The sequence below is a fragment of the Bacillus rossius genome, chromosome 6, assembly GCF_032445375.1.
Source record: "Bacillus rossius redtenbacheri isolate Brsri chromosome 6, Brsri_v3, whole genome shotgun sequence".
In the NCBI taxonomy this organism is placed as follows: domain Eukaryota; kingdom Metazoa; phylum Arthropoda; class Insecta; order Phasmatodea; family Bacillidae; genus Bacillus; species Bacillus rossius.
In genome coordinates, this window is record NC_086334.1 from 59669607 (window position 1) to 59690456 (window position 20850).

Consider the following 20850-nt stretch of genomic DNA (forward strand, 5'->3'; position numbering starts at 1 on the left):
AGGTCGAGAGGCTGAGGAATCAACAATGGGACGAGTGCGCGTCGCTAGCCGAGGAGAGTATTTTGAAGGAGATCTGTTCAAATCTGACGCGAGCTTGTCGCTGATATTCGCCGCGAGGAGGAAAGAACCCGCGGATGTGGTCGGGACCGCGACTGCTGGTGTCGCGGCCGGTGAAAGTTGCTGACGTCACGGGCCGGCCGTGGAATGGATAAAGAGCTTGGCGCGGGGGTGAAAGGGAGAGGGGTCGGTGCTGGCAATTAGGCGGCTACGTGTCTCTCCACGGCGTCTCCTTAACGAGGCCGGATTGGCCATGCGGCAGTGCGGTCACGTGTCCTTGCATCATCCGGCAGGCGGGAGGCACTACCTTCAGTCGCCGGCGTCACACTACCTCACCATATATATATATATATATATATATATATATATATATATATATATATATATATATATATATATATACTAGCTGCAGTACCCGGCGTTGCTCGGGTTAAACACATGGAGCTTTATTGTCTGCGAGTTAAAGCAAACTGGATAGCGCTATATGACAGTGTGTTGGACATAGAGAAATGTCACACAATTACTGTTTGTATGTTTATGATCTATGATTTTTTGTTTACCCATAGCGATCAGCTATTTATTATTTATTATTAATTATAAATTATTAAGACCATTTATCGAAATAAAAACTATCCTATCTCTCAAGTTGGATCGAACTGCACATGGTGTGCGAATTTTATTATAATCGGCTAAGTGGTTTAGGAGTCCATTGAGGACAAACATTGTGACACGAGATTTATATATATTAAGATATATATATATAATTAATATTATGTGTAAATACACTAGGAAAAATTTACCTTAAAATTTACCTTATTGATACATTATATGTAGGGCCATGCATAGAGACCTGCAAAATTCGCGGTTTCGATGGCCTTCAGGATAGACTGCACATACCCCTGTACACTCGGGAAAATAACGCAAGTTCATTGGCTGCCGACTTGTAAGTCGTCTCAGCTGGTTTGTCTGTGATTCGATCCTTCTTTGGTTGAGGGTTTATAACTGGTTGAGATTCGTCCAGATGAACAGTAAGCCATTATCAAAATTATCTAAGAGTTATATGTGTTTGAATTCTAGCCCATCACCGAATGAATCCGCGAATTTTGCAAGTCTCTAACCATGCATATTTCGCGAAAAGATTCCGAGATTAGTTATAAGTTAAAACACTGTAGCATCATCTGTGTTTCGTGGTTGGGTGAATTGCTTTCAGGCGCATGTTGATTGTTACTACACCAATCATAATAAGTCAGTGGGGAAGCAAACGCGTCCTGAGTGGCTCGGTCAAACAAGGGAACGACTTCTCTCGCAGACGGCCGCCAATCACAAAGAAGTAACCGCTGATGCGGGTGTAACTTGTTGCAATCTAACAGACGTTCATATTTATTCGCGAAAAATGCCTGCCCCTAATTATATGACTTCTTAGATAACATCCCTGCTACATTTTTAGTAGGAATTATTGAAGTTTTTGTAAGTTAACGTTCTCCTGCGGAAAAAAAAAATTCAAATTTTAGTAATAAGGCTGCCTCCCAACAAATCTGTGTTGCGTTGGTGAGGTGGGATGATAAGCGCGACGCTCGCTGGTGTTTCAGGCGTGGTATCGCCTCTAAGCGCAAGGCTGTGAACTGGCGTGCAGTCTTCTCGTCGTGCACGAGGCGGGTCCCTTAAGTGGCCGCTCTACTGGCTACGTCGTCTGAGGAAGTATCCTTCTAAGGATCGAAGCAATTTGCGGTTTCCTCTCTCAATAGGCATAAGTTAAAGTAAGTTTACATATGATTTCCTCCTAAAACTTTCCATCAGTCTCCTTGGAGGATTCTGAGCCAGTGAAGTATTTTAAGACTTCTCTCAAACCACCAACCACGTCTGCCCGTGGTCATGCTTATAGAATTGTGCAAAGTCTATCCTAGAGATGACCGCAAACTTCGGCATTTGTCAGGTTTAATAAACAGCTGGTTTACGCACTCCAAAAGTTTAAATGTCCATTATTGCCAACATCAAAGCAACAATCTCGCCACTTCGCTTCTGTGGGAGTTTTTTTTTTGTTACGTCAACTGCAGTATAGCACCGGATCGTCTCCCAATATTCATTTTAGTTGCCCGATCTCCGGTTACTAAACAAAAGAGTCATAATGAACGTGTTGCTATGATATGCTTAATTTTTGGGCTCGGGTGTGTTTCAAAGATCGGTTAGTAATTTGTTACAATAGTTTTTTTTTAAATTTCAACAGTTTATTATTAAATATGGATGAATCGGAACATAAATTAATGCTTTCTAAAAAGTTATTAATCGCTTGATTAAATAAATTTACCTTCATCAATATTATTCGCCGTATTTTAAAATATTTTCTGAGACCATAAAATAGTGCGTATCATTTTAACGGATCCAAATGTTCAATTTTTACAATACTATCTATATTGTCATTGCCTAAAAACTGCCGAATCCATGATTTCGTCTTTCGATTGATACACCTGAAAATGCTTCATATGTATACCAACTACGTTAGCTTCGAATTGTTTCTACCACAATAATCGATGCCAAACTTTCAGTTACTCAGTTGTAAGTGCTGAAAATGTATGAAAAATCATTTATAAACGTGAAGTCATATTTAGCTTTTCAGTGAAGTGTAGTGGCCTGTACAGTGAGATACGGTGCGAAAGATTCTGGGTTGTGTTCCCAGGCTATGTATGGATGTATCTGCCATTTAAAAATTAGTTAGATTGGATCGATGATTTAATTTAAAACCTTATTCCCATGTTTCATGTTTAACAAAAATAAATCTAATCAGAGTACTTATAAACGCAGTATAAGTAGAAACGGAAAAATTACGCGTTTTCATTTTGCGATGGGCGTTCAACTTTTTGCTGCTTCAGTTATTGTACCACAGTTGGTTTGAAGGACTCTGAGCCAATGAATAACCTTCAACGAAGGAAGTATCGAATCACAGGCATTCCAGTTAACAGGTGTCTCTGCTAATGAGCAGGTGTAATTTTCCCAAATACACAGAGGATCAGAGAGTTTGTCCTAGAGGTCATTGAAACCGTGAATTTTTGCAGTCCCTAAGCATAAGTTAGTATGAAATACAGTGCTTGCATTTGGAGAAGCGCAGTTCTATGTTATTTTGGTCAGTTAAATGTCTCAACAGCATAAACGTTATGAGACACTTATTTGTGTGGGTAAAACATTGAGATGGAGTGTAACACGAAGCAATGAAGTGCGTAATCCGCCGTCTCACTGCAGGAGCGCAAAAAAAAAAATCTTGGTTAGTGGGTACGGGGAGAACCATTTATCCCGCTGTTTGTTTTCAAATTCTTTCCAATTTTTTTTTCTATCGGATCTCCATCTGCCTACGCTCCTGGACGACGGCAACACAAGCCTAAACGTCCGTGGTCTGAACGAAAAAAAAAAAAGCCAAATTAGTATTCACCTAAGCACTTAAGGGGCCCGCCTACCTGGGCACACATACGGTGTGCAGAGCTTCAGGAAAAACAACGCGATTTCAAAACTACTCAAGATATCCGAGTGGGGCCTATTTACGAATAGCATTTAAGAGTTCGCTGAGGACCGAAAAGTACTTTTAATTTCGGATTAAGTTTTTAAACTGTATTTTTAGAAGCGTTAAAATGCCTAAAACGCGTGTTTTCAGAGTAATTTTTAGGCATAAAACAATCAGTACAGATTCTTGAAAGCACTTAAGGGGCTTGCATAACACCTTTATCTTCATTTCTCAGCCATATAATGTTACGGTCACCGCTCAAATTTCAAAGTTATCCTGTGACGACGAGACGAATGCGCGCCAGTTCAGAGACTTGCGCTTAGAGGCTATACCGTGCTGGAAGCACCAGCGAGCGTCGCGCTTATCATCCCGCCTCACTAACACACATACACCTCTGACGAGGTGGGCCCCTTAAACTGAGTAGTCTGGACTTGGTTCCTGGCGTCTTGTCGACTCGAGGTCGCACTGAATTGGCTCCGAACTTGGAGGACGCAGCGGGAATCTCGGGGAGAGAAGAAATGCGGAAGGGGCACGGACTACGGGTATTCCACCCACTATCGAAACCGTCCCTAATACATCAATTAAAAACGGCCCGGGCGCCTGGCCGCGCGCCAAGACGCCGCGCGCCATTGTGATGCTAACGAGCCGTCCGGCCGACCCCGTTACCCGCGGGCCAATGAGATCGCGCCTGCTCGGGTCCGACCGCTCTCCGCCCAATAGCGAGGCGCGGCCCGGGCTCGCTAGGCACCGCGCTGAACGGTTATCAAGCCGCTTCCAAACTGTTACACTCCTCTCTCGACACTGGTGTCACGCGAGTGTCTCTTTGGATCTGGTGGATCTTTTAAATTCAAATACATAAGTAACAAATGCAATTTCGTCTTTATCTGTGCAGCTATTTATTTTACTTTTATAGTTACTGGAAACTGAGCCAACAAAACATTATAAAGAAGTTAAATTATTGAGATACATTATTTGACTAATACATTATTCGTTAGCCTTTACAACGGTGGTTGATACGCAAAGACATTCCAAACAGATAATCCAATTTGGCTGCGTTCTATCCCCTCCCCCCCTAAAAAAAAGTATTTATGCGTACCCAATAATGTGTATTAGTTTGGGTTTTCTGTACTACAAAACTGTTCCGGCAGAGCGTGGAACAGTATTAAACTATTGTTTGTAGTAATATGAAGATAGGTGGATAATTCTGTTACCGTTACCGATGTTTGATTACTCCTACCTTGCAAACCATTTACTGAACTGTTCTGGTGTCCTCTCCCTGTGTGTTGGTGTAGCTGCAGAAGCGTCTCAGACGTGTGGGGGTGCGCAGGTTGTGGTGCAGCGCTCGGCTGGGCAAGTCCTCCCGGGGGACCGACGGCTGGCGTCGCGACGCCATGGCCGGGCGCGTGTGGTCGCCGCTGGATGCATTATTCAGAGAGGCGCGCGACGTGCATAGCCCCCCCCCCCCCGGTCTCCCCTCCCCGGCCCCTCCCCTGGGCGTGTCGAACCACGGACCTCCTCATTGCTCGCCAACCCACCACCTCACTGACCAAACGTTTGTGCAATTCTGCGTCCCGAGATAATCATTCACCGGGAAAACGTTTCTCGTCTGTAACCGTGGTATGGTCAAAAATACGGTGAATAATTCTATTACGAACAAAGGAATAAGCTTACATCACAATTGTGTACCAACCTCGGGGATTAGCACAATTGAACTAATCTCCTTCAAAATACTCTCCGTGGCTCGCGACGCGCGCTTATTCCATGACTGTGAGCATTTCTGGAAGCTTTTTCGGAATCTCTTTCAGCTGCTGCGTCTGGGCCCTCTCAATGTCGCGTATGTTGTCAAAACTTTTTTTTTTCCTTTTAGCAAAACCAATTTCTTTCTGGTCTCCGTTTCGCAAACGAAACATAATGTTAATGCATTGTTTTGAATCCACGATTGAAGATACGGAAATTCCGCGCATTTATTTAGTGGAAAGTTATATTGCATACCTTCACACTCTCGCATTTTGGTCATGATTATTCACAGACGCCCCTTTACGACCATAAGTTGCTGACGCCCAGCTGGGACGGAAGTAAGCGAATCAACAAATAAGCAGATAAGCGAATTCACAAAGATAAAAATGTTCTTGCTAAGAATTTAATGAACGGGAAAGCAAACATAGGTTGAACACACCTGTGACTTTGAACTATACCCTGAGGCCAGACGAATCCGCGAAATTTTGGAGCATGTCGAACCCCACATCGGGGCCCTGACGTCTGTCAGCTGAGGTGTCCTACACTGGCCAGGACCGCATGCTGAGGACTCGCACTGGCAGTCGGTGGCTCTGATCGCTCGGAGCTCGACCTGAGGAGGACTCAGTGAGCGGCGACACAGCTCCGGCACTAGCCGGGACATCTAGTAGAGGTTGGGTTGGCTGAGAGGTCCCAGAGTTGTGACGGACCTGGTTATGCGCCATGTGATACTCTTTGGATGGGGAGTCCTCTGAGTCAACCACAGGTTACCGTAATGGGTTAAGAGCCAATGGGTGACAATGATGCTGGACTGTGTAGCCTCTCACTGTAGCTATTAACTAAATACGGGACGTGATGAAATTTGCGTTATCCATTTCCCTGTGGGCCTAGGGAGTGCGTGTCGGTGGTGATCCAGCCCTCACTAGGAAGCAGTGGCCATCAGATCTGGCAAGTCAAATTCACAAGCAGCTGTTCTCTGAACAGAACTGACTGGCTGTATTCATGTCCCAGGCCCAGAGCCTCTTAGCGAGAGAGCAGTCTCCACAGTGGTGGATCCTAATAATTAGAGACCGGAAAAATTCGCGAATTCATTTCGCGATAGGCTAAAATACAAATAGTTATACCTCAGTGCTGCCTCTGCTATTGGCTCACAACTCAACCTGGATGACGCTGGGCCAATGAGAAAAACCCAACCAAAGCTTTATCGAATTACAGGCTGCTACGCTGGGACGTCTCACACGACAGCAGCCAATGAGTGGGTAACATTTGACCGAGTGTACGTAGAACTGTGGAGTTCATCCTGCAGGTCATTGAACCCGCGAATTTTTCCGGTCCCTACTAATAATATATCTGTCATAAGAAATGGTTTATACAAGCTTGTATTTAGACGGAAACTATTATTGCTTCTTATGCTTCGACACACTGTTTTAGTGTTCTGCACAGTTTGTGTTATTACTGACTACGGTCGGTGAATATTGAGATGTGCTTTTCCGCACTTGACCAGAACAATTAGGACTTGGCTACTGTGCACTAATAAAATACACCAAGAAAAATTTGTTTGTGTTTAATTCTATCCTACTAACTTAACAGAAAGAAAACGCAACAATTGTTTTGAAAAATATCTTAGCACGAAATGCTTTTAGCGAAATAATGATGTTAAATATCTATAGATGTGCAGGAAAAGTGCTATGATTGCTCCGGCCACAGGATTAACTCCAAACACTTTTAATTACATGATATGTCTAATTGGGCCTGGGGCTGTATGACACCCCTAGTGAGCTTTAAGCCAGTACAAAGTCATGAACGAAAGAACTTAGCGAATCACATGTAATTTTTTTGGAACTTCTCAAAGTCAGCACACAATTATTACTGTAACAAGTCATTTAAATCTTGAAATTACCCAACTCCTTTAAATAATTTGCACTATTTTCCAACCATCTCTGGAAAACTGAAATATAACCTCCTGAGCCAGGGGTAATAAATCATTACCATTTCGCGAATATTTCACGACCAGGCTGCCTTACAAACTATGTGCGTTTTTGCATCGTCGTTGAAGTGGCGCGTGCTTGAAATTCGAACCATTGATAATCATATAGAACTCGGTCTTGCGAATCCTATCTGGGTTAGTGGAAGATGGAGATGATTTCTAACACAAGCGGCTGCCAACTAACGGTTTTCTATTTGTGGGAAGTCCACCCTGATAGTCAAACATACAGTGAAATTATTGGGTCTTTACTTATGATGAGTATGTTGACACGAAGTCATAATAACTTACAACGTGCGGGCTTCTCGTCGTGGATATGACAACCATTCCCAGAGATATATTAGAAAACTGTGTAATGCAAAGATATTTCAGGTATTTGTAATAGGCATTTCATATCCAAGCATTATTCTGAAAACGCCCTTTTCAACCCTCCTAAAAATACAGTTTAGAAACGAAATACGAAAAAAGAACTACCCATTCAGCCTCAGCGCATTCTTAAATGCTTTTTGTAAACAACTCCACTCGGATATCTTGAGCAGTTTTCAATTTGAGTGCTTTCTTCTGTATCTCTGCACACCATATGTGCGCCAAGGTAGGCAGGGGCCTTAGCTCTGCAGATTTCTATCAGTGCAAAAATTGAAGATTGGCCCAATAGTATTTGAGTGATCGTAAATTTATCCCTGGTTCGTTTCCTGAGGCGACAGGGGACCAGGATTACTCGCAAGTGGGAAACTTTGTGCGGACCGTGGCGTGCATCAGGGTTTTCTCGTGGTACTCCCCGTTTCCCTGACCAGCGCACTTCGTGGCACATCTTTAATGGCCTCGGTGTTGACCGGACTTCAAATCTCTTGTCGCGACGCTGCGCCACCGGCCAGACAAGACGCTCGTCGGCGACTTTCGCTGGCAGAGGGGCGGGATTCCTCGCGCGCTGTTTCGCACGCTCATAACTCACCCGCCTGCTGCTTTCACCTCCCCCCTCTCCCCCACCCCTCCCCGCCGCACCACCTGTAGTGGGCCAAGACCCGCCAGCTCCGCCGTCCTGCCAGAAATAGTCAGCAGGCGGCTGGTCGGCCCAGGGTCGTGTGGACGGGACAACCTCACAGGCCGAAACAAACACAGGCGTGCAGCGCAGACCATTAGATTTAAGTATGGACCATAACATGAAATCGCAGAGATATATTAGATAACTGTGTAATGTGAAGTTATTTCAGGAATTTGTAATAGGCGTTTCATATCCAAGCATTATTATGAAAACAGTCCTTTTCAACCCTCCTAAAAATACAGTTTCGAAACGAAGTACGAAAACAGAACTACCCATTCAGCCTCAGCGCATTCTTAAATGCTTTTTGTAAACAACTCCACTCGGATATCTTGAGCAGTTTTCAATTTGCGTGCTTTCTTCTGTATCTCTGCACACCATATGTGCGCCAAGGTAGGCAAGGGCCTTAACTCTGCAGATTTCTATTGCGGCCCGAGGAACTAGTGAACACCTGTTTCTACCCTGGTTGGCAATACTGCGCAGGTATTCTCAAGAGAATCGCGGACTAGTTGGGCTGGTCATCAGCCAATTATAAACAAACACTGTAGACATGCACAGAGTAAGTTCAAGTTCAACTGTCCACGTTACCAAAACACAAGAGACCTGTAAATTCACGTTGTTTTTCTGGTGTGGGGTTAAGACGCAGAAAACCTGTGCATAATCAAGACGAGGTCTTGTTTCTATTGGCTGCGGCCGCATTTCACGTTTCTCTCACAGTCTTGACATTTTTCGATCGGATGATTTGCAATGCGTTTTACATTATATATAATTTAGGGTGTGTCAGAGGATCATTAAAAAAGACAAGCTTTAACCATTTATGACTATCCCCGAATAACAAAGCAAAGTTTGTATATTCCTATCAATAATAGGTGTGATCTAACATCCGATGAATAATTTTATTATAAGCAATGCAGAAACTTTCATCAATTTTGAAATCATCTCCTTCAAAATACTCTTCTTTGGCAGGCGATGCGCGCTATCACAGTGTTGATTCCATAATTTGAATTATTTCTGGATGTGGACAGACAGGAATATAAACTTGCGGGTCAGAAGCGAGGTTTTTCTGAATAATTATTTCACGCATTTATTTTATTCAATTAAATATGTATCTGAATGCTTAAAAACATTATAACAAAGTTCTCATCTTGCACTTCTAAAAAAGTTGTTTTGAGTAAGTTCAGTTATGACACGTAAATTAAAAAAAGAAGATATATCAGTGTTTGTTTAGTTTAAGTTGGTTCATCCAAACATGTGTTTGGTGAATAACTTTATTTAGATTCATATGTATGTTTATAATACATATTAGGCCTAAATATAATAAAACTATATAAAATAATATATAATATGCATTTTTATAATATATATACATAAAGGCTAGCAAATTTCGATTACTCGTTTTTTTGCAAAGTAGATTTGAAGCACATACACATCTACAAGATGTACTCGAAAGACTGGACTACAGCTCTCCTGACAAGCCCTCTACTTTTAGCCAGTAACAAACAAGGAGAAAACGTTGGAAACACGTGCAACCCAGCGTAAAGGGCGTAAAATGGCTAGTGACATTATAAAGTGCATATTCATTGGTTACAGATCTGTCGAATCTAGCCTAGGGTGAAATTAATCCGCGAAGTAGTCGTCTCTTTCTCTTTATATAGCTTGATATATCTAAAATACACGTCAACACGTCTGGTTCATATACAGCGAATTCCGAGCAGGTAAAATTGGTCTGGAAAAGAAAATGTTAATATTCTAGATCCTTTGACGTGTACAATAAGATACACTGGTTCCGTATTAAGTGAAATGCCATATTGGCAAGATATACCATGCACGTGATACCAAAATAATTTTTAAAAAATCTTAGCAGTAACTACAGGAGAGGCGGTAGATTAGAATTCAATGGAAATGTAATTTTTTTTCCTTCAAAGGAAGGCGGCTGCAAAGGCCACGAAACGCGAATTTCCTGGCCGGAAAACGTGTTTTTTCGCCGTCACTGGTCACAGGCGGGAGTCCTGGTTTGGAAGGGAGGGGGAGGAGGCAATTAATTGCGATTCGTTCCCAGCCGTCGCCAAGGAGCCGTGGCGCGGCGGAGATGGTGCGAGGGGGGGGGGAGGATGTGACGTCACGACGCCGGGGCGGAACGGCCTCTGGGCGTCCAACCAGAGGTCCTGCCTCCCTCGCCGGAAGTCGCCCCGTGGACCAGCGACGACGCGGGCCGGGAACCTGGGGACATTCCAGATCAGGGGGCGCAACCGTGCGGGCGGAATACTGTGCGGTTGAGAAATGCCAACATCAAAAATAAATTTTTAAATAAGAAGAAAACACAGAAATTTCCTAAACATAATGACTCGAATAAAAAAGTAATTTTACAGAAATTAGTTCACAATTCTTTGAATGGTCTGTTAATGGAGTGTCGTATTGAGTATAATTTAAAACTATTATACTTTGGAAAAAAAATTTACAATGTTGAATTATCTTGGAAGCAATGAAATAAGCATGGCGGCCATGGGCACATGTGAAGTCGTGTGCTCGTGTGTATTTTTGGGACTTGAAACTGAAGTTATGATTTTCAACACTAATATTTTGCGGCTATTCAGTTTTTAAGTTTTTTTTTTTTTTAACAAAAGATGAACCACGTTAACATAGTGTTTGGTTGTTCCGTATTTTAAAATAGATAATCTGAAACATTTATGTCGAATTTTCCCAGCAATGAGAGATTAAAAAACATCAAGGCAGCCAACATTTTCTTTCGACTTTTGAATGTTAGGTTTTCGATAAATACCGCACAGTTTGCTGATTTCCAAAGAAAATAGGAGCTTTAAATATAGCATTCAGCTGCTACTCTTTATCTTCCCTGCTTAGTGATCTAGACTGAAAATGTTTGTCAACTTAAATGTCTCTCGTCATTTGACCACGCGAGTAATGTGACTGACAAGTCCTTAATCACTAGCCAACAAAATTCAACCTTTTTTTTTTCTATATCATTGATGAAACCAGTTCATCTTTATGTTTTCAAAGATGCTAAACACGGAAATGATAATGAAAATACAAGTTTAGCTCTCTTTTTTTTCAGTTATTGAAGCTTTTCGAATGGCCCGTAAAAACCTATGCATGTATTTACCTTGCGATTCTCCCTCGAAGGAAGGTCACTAATGGTTGCTGGTGATTCCTGATGAGCGTCCAGCGTAATCCACTACATTTATTTACTCCACTTTCCGAAATTTCTCTGTGAAAGCGTTCGCCATGTTCGTCGCTAATAGGACCACAGTTTTCGGGGAAGAAGTCCAAGTGTGAATGTAAGTAGTGTAACTTTAAATTCATGTTACACCCCAATCTATTGTAGCGCTGCAGAAGATTTTCCACAAGATCCCTATAGTTTTATGCCTTATGAACTCCAAGTGAGTTTTTAGACATTTGAACAAAGGAATCCCAAGCCAACTTCTAATCACCATTGAAAATCTTATTAAAATTTTCATCTTTAAACAGTTTGCGTATATATGGACCAATGAACCGCCCCCCCCCCCCCCTCTTTTATTTTGGCTTCACTGAGACGTGGAAATTTCATAGACAAATACAAAAATGTTTTCCCAATCTTATCCATAAATTTTACGAAGTTTTTAATAATGCCCAATTTTACATGAAGAGCATAAAGTATAATTTTGCTTGATTCGACGAATGGTTCATATAAAACATTGTGTGTTCCAGGTTTAAGTGATTGACGCACAGGCCAATCCTTATGTCTGTAGTGACGTGCCCTTTCACGGCTGTCCCTTAAACACAAAAATAAATATAATTTGGTATAACCTTATTGCTGGCCAAGTTATTTGGCAAATGACTTTCAAATCACCGGAAGTTTGCCACTTAAACTTGTCATAGTTTACTGTGCATAACAGTTGCTTCTGGTTCTCATACGTTTCAGATGGAAACTAATTTGCATTATGCAGAAGGACAGCTTTTAGAATTAACTTTGATGAATCGATGAACAGTTTCCATTCATCAATTTTGTCGTCAATTTTCATAGCTGCCATGAGATCGTCTATGTTACTACAAAATACTAAATTATTTCCACTATTGAAAAACTGAGGGAAGGGAGTATGGCGGTCACAGAACGTTTGGTAAAGACGATTCCACTGCTGCAGTCTAGACGCCAACAGTTCGGCTTTACATTTAGGTAATTGTGCATCTCTTACCAGCTCATTCGACTCACATTATGTGACTTTATGTTGCTGTGTTGACTCCTTGTTGCTCCAAAAATCATGATCTTTCGAATAACTGTGTTTTTTAATGTGTGGAAATAGCACCAGAATCACTACCGCTGTCGTCACTTACTGTATAAAACTCGGGTGGGATTAGAAAAGGCAGTCCGACTACGTGAGGTACAGGTTGCATAGCCGACGGTATGTTAGGATATGTCAGGGCTAACCTTTCCTTCTTTAAAATACCACACGTGACTGGAGTTGTCATACAAAAATAACTATCATTTACGTGGTTTGATGGCTCCCTCCAGATCATGGGGATAACAAAGCCCATTGATGATCTTTTATGCTTCAACCAGGAACTAAGTCCAGCGACACAATAACTGCAACATATATGAGGGGCCCAGGGCTGGTTCTGGTCTCCGATTCCACAACCAAAGTACAGACTGTAGGCCTTCTTAATCATGGGCGTTACTGTACGCTTTTGTGATTTTAACGGTACCTGTCCACAAACATTGCAAAAACTATAAGCCGAGTTTACACATTTTCGAAACATTTTGCATCACACACACGTATTAAACTGAAATGAATCACTATTATGGCACTGTTTTATCACGTCTTTTCCGTGCATGGAAAGAACGGAACCAGTACGAACAGAAACTGGACTGAATCGGCGCCTCAACGCATGAAGGTCACCTGTCACACGCTCTTCCCCTCCTATTTCCCCCCTCCCCTCTCAGGCTAAAAATAGACAACACTAAACAATGCACCCAGGGGATGACGTCATGTTGTCTACCATCCGCGGAGTTTCGATGGCAATATTGAGAAGGCTCAAATGGAGATGCTTCATTAATTGACATCCCCCACCCTTCATATATCGAAAACTAGAGCTAATAGCGGATTTTCATGGTCGTTTTCGTGATCAGCTTGGTCAATTTAGTACAGAACAACTCACTTTGTTCTTGTTACATTTCCACTGTTGGCTAGTGATAACTATCGTGTGGTGGAATATCTGATCTTATCGAAAGAGCACACCGTGTCGCTGTTTTAAAGTACCTATATTATGGAGAAATTTGCCTCACTTCTTAGCACAAAAATATCAAGAAAACAGGACCTTCAATATTATAGGATACTCAAATAAAAGTATTATTTTGCTGCTCGTAAATTATTCCACGCTTGTTACTTAACATATAACTTGGGATGAACCTTCATTATGTTAAGCATTTTCATCGTATTAATCCAAGGTCAGTGGGATTCTAGTGTGTGAATTTCCTGTAGGCGATACAAAGTGGAAGAAAAAGGCGATACAAAGTGGAAGGAAAAGGCGATACAAAGTGGAAGGAAAAGGCGATACAAAGTGGAAGGAAAAGGCGATACAAAGTGGAAGGAAAAGGCGATACAAAGTGGAAGGAAAAGGCGATACAAAGTGGAAGAAAAAGGCGATACAAAGTGGAAGAAAAAGGCGATACAAAGTGGAAGGAAAAGGCGATACAAAGTGGAAGGAAAAGGCGATACAAAGTGGAAGGAAAAGGCGATACAAAGTGGAAGAAAAAGGCGATACAAAGTGGAAGGAAAAGGCGATACAAAGTGGAAGAAAAAGGCGATACAAAGTGGAAGAAAAAGGCGATACAAAGTGGAAGAAAAAGGCGATACAAAGTGGAAGAAAAAGGCGATACAAAGTGGAAGGAAAAGTCACTCATCACGCACCGTCTCGTCTTTATAGCGTACCATTGACGCCAAAACGGAACAGACGTTCATACTTAAATTACGTCGTGCGAGGTCATGCGTTAGTCTTACATAATTATGGTTAAAAAAATATTACTGTTAATATGCTATTTAAAATTTTCAGCTGAAATTTTACGCTGTAGATTCTACAAAGATTCAGGTGTCTGAAATAACAAACGCTTCGTTTATTTCAGGTTCGATCTTCGTTGAAATGTCCGTAAATTTACTTGATATTTACTTATTTTTTTTTCAAAATTATGTTCTCCGAAATAGGTGGTTACGTGATAATGACGGTTTATTTTACAGCTGTGAGCTTATATAGCGAGTAGTAAGACACCGTACTCGGGTTCAAAAACTTGACTAATATCCTGATTGCTGTTTCCCAAAGATCTCAAAGATCACTCCAGACCAATGGTTCCTCACACTATAAATATGTATGTCTTGTAAATGGAACAGAAATATTCATGTAAAATTACAGATATTTGTAACTTTGTACATTTACATAAAACAACTTTATCGCTACAAAATAGTGTTCGTAGTAATACTGGATTCGGGTACTTAACCGGGTATATATGCATTGTGTTGTCTCAATACCTCCAATAGTCAAAGATATTTGTAAACCGTTCCCTGAATAGCTTTCCAGTATTAACTGCGTACATTAATGAGCAGGGTAAAACTAAATTAAATCTAATAATAGAATATTTAATTATCTTTTCCATGGTTTAAAAACAATACATATGATTGAATGAAACGTCAATTAAAGTATAAAATTATGCGCCAAATTTCGGAAGAAATAATCAGTTTTTCCTCGAAAAACGTTTTTCATGCATGTAAAAATAACCATAGTCATTTGTTGTACAAAGTTACAATATATTTCTTGTATTATTACAGGCTATTTGTTGTCAACTAGTTTCTAAAGGAATCTTTAGTAAAAGTGCAGAATTTTTTTCCTGTGCACAATTTTATAGTATCTCTGTTGTTGAAATATATGAGAGCTCTAAAAAATCCAGCAAAGATTGTAAACTGTTCATCTGAAATAATGAAATCATTTTCAAAAACATTTTATAGAAATTTATTGAAAATGCTCTACCTAAGTCTGTTAAATCAATAAATACGTACAATTATTGACTGTCTTCCACTTATTAGGTAGGTAAGCAGTCATTTTCACTTATGTAGCAATGACTTCTCTATTTTATGTCAGATTTACAGTGAAACATATTTTATTTATGATGGTCAGCAACTGCTCGTGATCATCATTTAATGAATAAAATCTAGTGCAGCTAATTGTGCTAGTATTTCAAAGCTGTTCATGTACATGCTGAACACTCGGCAGTTGGTAGAAGACAAAGCAACTTCGTTGAACGAGAATTTCCGGGTTCTATTTCCACGTCAAGACTTCAATGTGTGTGTGAGTCTGGACAACGGCTCAGAGGCAGATGAGGTAACCATGCATTAAGGATGGTTATATATAGAGACCGGAAAAATTCGCGGTTTCAATGACCTCTAGGATAGACTCCATGATACTATATGTACTGGGACAATTTGCGCCTGCCTATTGGATACTGACTCGTGACACGCGTCAACTGGGATGCTTGTGATTTGATACGTCTTTTGTTGAAGGTTTTTCATTGGCTTAGAGCACGGGTCGGCAACCTGCGGCTCGCGAGCCACATTCGGCTCTTTGGATGTGAAGCTGCGGCTCTTTAGTTCCGTACCAGAAATACTGCATCACCAGGTCATTTATACAGAAAATACTTTTTTATTACAAACTAGTAGTAAGCCTGGTTTTTTTTTTTCAACGCTTGTTATATTTTACTAAACAATATGTCATCAAGCAGTTAAATTATCATTTTAAAGCTATCCATCCGCCCGAGGTTTTCGTTTTACTAGTAATTACGGGCTGTGCTGTTAGTAAGTGTTTAATTGTTTTATTTTTTACTAATATAATAAGTAATTATCTAATAAGACCATATATATTATCTAATTTGTTGTGAAAAAACACTACTTATATATGAATAAATGTTTCTTATGAATAAATAGATTAGTTTTTTTTATCAAAAAACTTTATTTATGCAAGTACTATTTATTGTTGGCAAGACAATGTTTTGTGGCTCTTTAAAAACTTTCAAATTTTGTAAATTGTAATTTTTGGCTCTTCCGACTCAAAAGGTTGCCGACCCCTGGCTTAGAGTCCTTCAGATAAACGGTGGTCCATTCGCTGACTCAGCATAAAGGTGTACGAGTTTGGAGTCTAGCCTATCGCGAAATGAACCCGCGAATTTTTCCGGTCTATAGTTATACCTATACTCTGCGCACGATGCCAACATTGCTTGATACTTGCCAACGAAACTGTATAGGGCCATGTGGCTTTGTTTCAAAATGTCACTCCAGAGGAAGCATGTTTACGTTAAGTTAATTAACGCCAAGTAATTTAGTAGCCTAATCTAAAGCAAACCATATTGTTTGGAAACTCTTGTAGGCATACACAGTTCTATACGTACAACCACGCTTATATCGTATATTTTCTTCGCTCTAGTTAGAATCTACTGTTCTATTATTATCAAGCTACTAACTTCATTATGCTCATGTTTAGGGGCAGGTATATAATGCAAAAAAAAAATAACGTTTATTATACTGCAATAAGGTTTTTTTTGTAGTTGGCAGCCGTTCGCAAGAGAAGCCATTGTCTTATTTGTCCAGGCAATTCAGGACGTATTTGTTTCCGCACACACTTGCTGTCATTCGTGTGCCGACAGTGGATTGGTAACTAAAAGAAACTCAACCGATCACGAAACACAAATGGTGCTACAGTGTTTTAACACACAGTTTGTCTCTAAATCTTTTCGCGAAAAATGCATGGTCATACACATGCGACGAGACCAGGCTCAGAGGATTTTCATATTTTTGATTGGGTGACATATGATTGGGTCAGAAAATGTTATTATTGTTTTTTACTAGATACTGTGGAAAAATTCACAAATTATTTTCGTGATAGCTAAAATTTAAGTACATATACCTAGACACAGGAAAAATTCGCAGATTGAATTCACGATAGGCTATAATCCAAACTCGTATACCTTCTAGCTGTTTCAGTGAATGGACCACAGTTTACCTGAAGGACTTTGAGCCAATGAAAAGCCCTCAAAAAAAGAAGTATCGAATCACAAGCATCCCAGTTAACAGGTGTCTAGTGTTGGTAACCAATGAGAAGGAATTTGCCCGAGTACATAGAGGATCGTGGAGTCTATCCTAGAGGTCATTGAACCGTGGGTTTTTCCGGTAAATATTTATTACTGGTTCTTGTTGGTCCGGGGCGTGCTAAGAGCATCGTGGTCCAGTTATTAAAATAAATCAGACATGTGCTTCTATTCTACTTTACTTCCGAACTAATCCGAGAAACTCTCGTGACTATAGCTAAACGCAAGGGCATGTATTTTTCACAAACAAATCACATCGCTAATTAGGTTGCAATATGGTACATCCACGGTAGCGATTGCTTCTTTGTAATTGGCGGTTGTCTGAAAGAGAAGCCATTCCTCTATTTGGCCGGGCCATACAGCACGCGTTTACTGGGTAGCTAGTGGCATGCATATTTCGCGATATTATTCCGAGACTAGCTGAAAGTTAAAACAATGTAGCATCGTCTGTGTTTCGTGATTGGGTGAGCTTGTTTCAGACACATGTCGATTGTTACTAAACCAATCATTGTAATTCAGTGCGGAATCAAACGCGTCTTGAGTGGGTTGGTCAGGTTTGGCAACTACTTCTCTCGCAGACGGCCGCCAATCACCAGGAAGAAACAGCTGGTGCGGGTATAACTTGTTGCAGTCTAATATGCGTTCAGATTTTTTTTTCGCGAAAAAATGCCTGTCCCTATGGATAGCTAGTTGACACGTGCCGGAAACAAACCCAGCCAACCACGAAACACAGACAATGCAACAGAGTTTCAACACACAGCTGGTGTGTAAATATTTTTCACGTAAAGTACATGGCCCTAGCTATACGTAGAGACCGGAAAAATTCGCGAATTCATTTCGCGATAGGCTAAAATACAAATAGTCATACCTCAGTTCTGCCTCTGCTATTGGCTCACAACTCACCTGGATGACTCTGGGCCAATGAGAAACACGCAACCAAAGCTTTATCGAAGCACAGGCTGCTACGTTCGGACGTCTCACAATACAGCAGCCAATGAGTGGGTGACATTTGACCGAGTGTACGTAGAACTATGGAGTTCATCCTGCAGGTCATTGAACCCGCGAATTTTTCCGGTCCCTAGCTATACGATGTTATAACCTCCACAACGCCCCGACTGCCATCCGCCGTGACACATTCTGTTGACAGCTGTATTTACAAACAAGCCGTGCGATGTTGGGCTCAGCTGCGCCGCTTACACCAACACAGAGTCCATGATGCCGACCGTCTCCCCCTTACCTATGTATCATTTTGTTGCCTGTTCCGCCTTCTCACGAGTTGTCACGGTCCGCCGAACAGGGCGTGCGTGCGCGCGCACAGAGCCCGCCGCTGTGCGCGCGCACACTGACGTCATTGTGCGCCAATCAGCGGCCGCTCATGCCTGTTCCCTCCCTTCTTTTGTTGCAGGTAAGTGACGTCGGCGAGGCAGGGCCGTGGGGGGTCGCCGCGCGGGCCTCGGAGGTAGGGAGTCCTTCTCTGTCTTCCCACAGGCTGTACGGCTTCCACCGGTCTGGTGCCGTGCGGTCTGGTACTGCGTGCACAGAAGCCTGCTTTCTGCAGAGCATAGATAATAATGCAAGAAATAGGACAATGGCGTAAAACATCGAACCCTATTTTTGTGGTGAAATTTGGAATTTATGGGGGCATGTACCGTTCCAGGTAATTATTTTTTTTTACGTTTAACGCGGTCAAACTTGTAGATGTTTTGAGAGGCCAAACATCAAAAAAATTGAAAAATTATATTTATATATAGAGAGAGGGAGAGAGAAAGAGAGAGAGAGAGTGTGTGTGTGCTTGTGTGCGCGCGCACTCTTTGCATAATAATAACTGGCAAATTTGAATTTTTTTTTAATTTTTTGTGTAGTATGGATAAGGAGAAACTAATAGAATAGACAACTGCTTGGCGTGGTTTAAAATGCTTTCAGATTTTTTTTATCTGATTTAACCTTTTAAAATCATAAAAATTCTGAGTATATAAATGGCTGGGTAATTTTAAATATTTTTAAAAATAAATTAAGCCATTAAAATTGACTTCAAACCTAAAAGGTTACAGTTTTAAATTTTATTTCATTCTCCATATCAATACTACACAAAAAAATTTGAAAAGTATGCGATATATGTATATATTTCAATTTTGTGAATTTTCAGCCACTCAAAGGAGTCATCCAGTTTAACCGCTTGAAACTTAATATAAAGTACCTAATGGCCCAGAACAACACATTCACGCTTAAGAATTTTTTATTAATATCCTAAGCGTAATCTTTAGTTATTGTTCACAATAGTTAACTCACACAATTGTGTAGTCTTTTCAGATCTTTTACGAATGGCGTAAACTATTAACTACATAGTTCCTAATGTTTCAGATTAATTTCAAAAATCACTATTAGTTTCTCGTGTTTGAGTCATAACTCCAGCACAGAGTGTGCCTTGTCTGAAGGAGAGAGCGCCTGTGACGCTACACATGAGCAGCTCTGCGTGATTGCAGTGTACAGATGTGTGTGCATATGTGATAATGTCTCAAAGAAGTGTAGGATTTCAACTAAGGTGCATATTATTTTTAGTTGTGCCTTATTATTTTTAATAAGAATTCTTTTGTGTAGTTCTAAGATAGTTTTACGAGTGTTTTGTTTAATGAAGGCGCTCAGTGCCAAAGGAACCTAATGTGCTAGTTATTCTGTGTGTTACTTAAATTCTTTTTGCACTTAGTGCCTCAGTTGTATTAAACTTTACATTAGTTTTGCATGTAAACGCTGAGTATAATTTGAACATATATGTGGTATTTGTAATTAAAATTTTAGTTCACGGAAGGATTACAAACGTTATAAAATGTCTCCCGTGTCAAGACTTATCTCAAAATTTGCGAATAGTGGGGCAGAATGCGCCGCGCGATTAGTCCACCCGCCTCACAGCAGCGTCGTGAGGGAGAGGGAGATCTAGGCGCTGGCCCTATATCTCTATTCACTGGCGGTTAACTTCTTAGAAGAAGGCATCGAGAAGCTTGTGTTACGATATGACAAATGTCTCGATCGTTCTGGCGATTATGTAGAAAAATAATAAGACCCTGCTGAACTTTTAGTGATAAAATTATTATATTATGTATATTATATTATATTATGTATGTCTTTTTTTATATAGCCCATCGGAAGTGGAAAAAAAACAGCTGTCGTATATATAGTGTAGTCTATCAAAAATATCCTTGATATGTTTCAGTTCTTTACGTACAAGCAATGAAAATATACCAGTTCAACACAATTTTGTATTTTTAAGCAGGATAGTAGTACTGTCACTTTAAATCCTTGTGAATTTCAAATAGCACTAGCTGTTTATCCTGTTGTAAATTATATTATATTTAAATTAAACCCCATCATATTGGATTTTTCCATCTCTTTCCTGCAATTCTAATTTTTAACTACGAGTATGTATCCCAATGTTT

General features: G+C 40.7%; 1 protein-coding gene and 1 long non-coding RNA gene across 4 annotated transcripts in view; both read left to right on the forward strand.

The window, feature by feature from the left end:
- Positions 1–20850, forward strand: part of LOC134533239 (SOX domain-containing protein dichaete-like) — a 507415-nt gene that overhangs the window by 192652 nt on the left and 293913 nt on the right. The gene's annotated exons all lie outside the window — the stretch shown is intronic.
- Positions 1701–19195, forward strand: LOC134533240 (uncharacterized). Its single transcript, XR_010075275.1, has 2 exons — positions 1701–1814; positions 18825–19195. It is a non-coding gene; the product is annotated as an uncharacterized LOC134533240 (long non-coding RNA).